This window comes from Antechinus flavipes, chromosome 1 (genome assembly GCF_016432865.1).
Source record: "Antechinus flavipes isolate AdamAnt ecotype Samford, QLD, Australia chromosome 1, AdamAnt_v2, whole genome shotgun sequence".
NCBI classification, from domain to species: domain Eukaryota; kingdom Metazoa; phylum Chordata; class Mammalia; order Dasyuromorphia; family Dasyuridae; genus Antechinus; species Antechinus flavipes.
Window position 1 is genome coordinate 595,704,211 of NC_067398.1, and position 4,129 is coordinate 595,708,339.

The 4,129-nt window shown below is 31.7% G+C and overlaps 1 non-coding gene across 1 annotated transcript; it reads left to right on the top strand.

Moving 5' to 3' along the window:
• Positions 1-3,700: 3,700 nt before the first annotated feature.
• On the top strand, positions 3,701-3,829 carry LOC127546133 (U6atac minor spliceosomal RNA). Its single transcript, XR_007949988.1, has one exon. It is a non-coding gene; the product is annotated as a U6atac minor spliceosomal RNA (small nuclear RNA).
• The last annotated feature ends 300 nt before the right edge of the window (positions 3,830-4,129 follow it).

Below are 4,129 nucleotides of genomic sequence, written 5' to 3' on the forward strand. Positions count from 1 at the left end.
GTTGACTTCTGAAGTCCCTTCTGATTCACACACATTCTGGAATTCCATATCTCCAAAGAAGATAAATTTAAATAAAGGGAAAATTTTGACCTTAGCTACTTCAAGTGATACAATATAGGTCACTGATTACTTTTTTTCTGAATCTATTCCTAAACATATGTCTATGATGGCCTTGAAATGATAGGCAGTTGGGATTTTGCTCCTTGGAAATGTTTCTTTTCTCCATTATGATCTATATTTAAAATTCTTTTAGGATTCACCTGTGAGTGCCTTGTTTTCTCTTTCCTATCTGTTTTCCTCAGCTCCCACTCTGTAGTGGTTTCCTTATCTCCTGTAAGACCCCCAAAGATTCCATAATAGAAATCTAATATTAATATTTTGGGAGAATTGGAGGATACTCTTTTTGGAGTCAGTGTTAGAATGAATTATTCCTAATTATTTTAATAGACTCATATCTTATATTATATAGAGGGACCATGCCCAAGCATTTAAATAGTATCTAGCATGCTTTCAAGTCTTTTCTTTGAAATTTTTTATTTATTTATTGGGGCTAAGTTTTAATATTGTATTCATCTTAAATTTTATTTTATGAATAATTTGTTACTGAAAACTGTTAATGAAAACTGGAGTGCACAAAGACATCTTATTACTTGGGGAAATGGACTAGCAAGTGTACTACAATATGTGAAATCGCATCTAAAGTTTCATTTTTAATTGATAATTATAAATTTATTGTACTTTAATGAATGTACTTAGTGTGGTCTTAGTTACTTTGACTGAAATGTCCAAATTGTCTTAAAGATACTCTTGATTATAATTCATGCTTTTGGAAATTGGGACCATTGCGGGATTTCAGGGATTGCTGATATGTAACTTGTATTCATTATTTTATAGAATCATCTACACCAATTTAATGAGTTAAGTGATATTTTGATAATTCAAATAACTATATTTGACAGACTATTAAAAATTTTCAGTGATATTTCTACTCCCTTAAAAATAAAATAGAAATTTGAACATTCTTTAATTTTGACACAGAATTTGAAATATTCTTTGTGGTAAGTCAATAATAAATAACCTCTTTTTATAGAAGGATTCCAATCTTGATCAGTTGCACAAAATGGAAATTTTACTATACTTTCCAATTATATTATCTGTGGTAAAATGTCTGACTTGTTTCTCCGCATTTTGAAGTTGTGTAATTGCCAGAGTAAAAACTGGCAAAATGAATAGACACATGCTTGACATTAACATATCATTAAATTTTATAGTAGAAGGTTAATTAAATAGCATTGGTCTCAGCAAAGAAGCCAGTTGTTTTATTTAATATTAATTGAATTCTTATTTAGATCCTCTAGTTAGTCTTCTATTACCTATATTTTATTCTCTCATTTAGTTGATAAATCCTGATATAGGACCCTGAGTCAAGTATTTAACATCTATAGATTCAGTTTTTTCTGTCTAATAATGGGATAGGAGGTAGAATAATATAGTAGACAGCTGCTCTTAGGATCAATAAGATCTAGAGTTCAGGTCATATCTCTGCTACATTCCGGCTAGTCATTTAACCTTGATGACCTCAACAATTTTTTTTAATGGAAATTGCCCATACTTTCACTATGGACCTAGATTTGAACTACTAATATCTTAAACTAGCTATCAGTCATGCACAAGTGAGGACATCACTTCATTCATTCATGATGTCATTGGTCTGTTTTGATAATGAAGGATGAACAACAATCTTTAGAGTTCTTTCTATTATGGTGTACCTCTTTTTGTAGGCACTTTAGAGTATAATGTGGGGGACATGATATATCTTCCAAGGAAATATAAATTAGAAAGAATACTATCCTGGAGCAGTCCTCCTCACAACACAAAAATTAGTACCTCCAGTATATATTTATTCCCTGTTCAAAGTACTCTGTTAGGTCAACTCGTTCAAAATATATAGCTTATAAGCCTCCACCAATGAATACTCATAATAGCAATTGGTATGGTGCCTGGCATGTATTAGGCATTTAGTAAATGTTTATTGATTTATTGACAGTCAAATGGCACAATTAGCAAAGGCATTTAATTGAATGATATGTTTTTTTAAAAAAGTGACAAAAAATCTTTCCCCCATCAATCAGTGATAGTACCACAAATATCAGTGAGGAAGAATTGAGAATGGACAGCTTTACACATAGGAAATATATCTGGCTAAATGTACATATGCAGGGGTCCACCCATAAGGAACACATGTGGCCAAGGCTACTGCTGACACTACCCTCTGTTAGGTAGGTCAATTCCCTTAGGATGATAACTGAACACTGCTGTGCTCTTCTTCATAGGACACCACTTTGCTGGACCCTAGAGGACACTGCTGAGTTGAAAATGAACTCTTCAGAAATTGTTGGGCTATCTCGTCAACTTACACATATTAAGTTGGCTAATATGACAGAGAAAAAAAATTTAAAATGTTGGCGGGAATGTGGGAAAATTGGGACATCAATGTATTAGTGGTGAAGTTGTGAACTGATCCAAATATTCTGGAGAGCAATTTGGAACTTTGCCCAAAGGACAAATATTATATAGTCTTTGATCTAGCAATACCACTTCTATCTTGAAAAGAGGGCAGCACTTATTTGTACAAAAATATTTATAGCAGTTCTCTTTTTGTAACAAAGAATTGGAAATTGAGGGGTTGTCCATCAACTGGGGAATAATTGAACAAGTTGTGTGGTATATGAATGTAATAAGAATATTATTATTCCATAAGAGATGATGAGCAGGCTATTCTCAGAAGGAAAAAACCCTGGAAAGACTTACATGAACTGATGAAAAGTGAAGTAAGCAGAATCAGGAAAACATTGTAGACAGTAACAATAATATTGTATGACGATCATTTGTGAATGACAGCTATTCTCAACAATACAATGATATAATTCTAAAGAACTCAGGAAGAAAAATGCTATCCACATCCAGAGAAAGAACTGATGGAGTATGAATGTAGATCAAAGCATACTATTTTTCTTATTTTTTTCATGGACTTTTTGTTTTGGTATGTTTCATCTTTTACATATTCTATATCAAATTATTTACCATCAAGGGAGATATGAGAGAGAGAAAATTTGAAAATCAAAATAAAAAAAAAACAAAATGTTAAAAATTGTCTTTACATATAGCTATTTAAAATTTTTAAAAGAAAAGAAAATTGTTGACCTTAAGTTTTCACTGTTCTTATTCTTAACAGCTGAAGTTTTCAGCTAGACTAACATGAAACTAAGAATTTAAAGCCTATTTTTCAGAAAGCAAACTTGTCTCTAGCTCTGTTGAAAGATAGGAAAAAAGACTTTTTTGTCATGATTCTGTTTCTTCAGAATCTACTGGAACTATCCATTTCCTTCAGCTCCAGATATCTAGGTTTTCAGAATAAAGAACAGATTTATTCCACCTCTCTAAAGGCTTTTGGCTTACTCTTCATATAACTTTCTTAAATTTAAGATAAGTTTAAAATGAACAGGTATACTAACTTTAATGAAGTAATAATAATAATAATACTATAATTTGCTTATGTGGTTTCTCTTATTCTCTTTTTCTTCTGTGTCTACTATTTGATTTTCTTGCTGTTATTATTATTTTTCCATCCTACTTTGTTTCTTTCTTTATGAAAGATTCCCACACAACCCAAATCATGGCAGATATGAATTTACATTGTATGTAACATGAAAGGAGAGGAGGTTAGTATTTACTTTGCTAAAAATGGAAAGATTCTATTGATCTTTACAACACATGTGATTAAGACTTTGCCATTAGTATACCCTGTGGCATTTAGCCATCATTGGTTTAGTTGCAAAATATGGAGGCAGCATAGTAAGAGGGAAAGAGGAATAGATTTGGAATCAAAATACTTTGACTCATTAGCTCTACTATTTATGATCTTGGACAAGGCACAATCTCTCTAATGTTTGAAATGATTGGATTAGTCTAAAATGTTTCTAAATTCAATTTTTTGGATGATTCCTCCTTGATGCCTGTTGATCAGTGACTTTACCCTAGCTTTAGGTGCACATTCAGTATACTTCTTGAAGTTTTCTATGAGTGAGATCTGGGACATAATCAAGAAATACTTATTTGCCTAATAAAT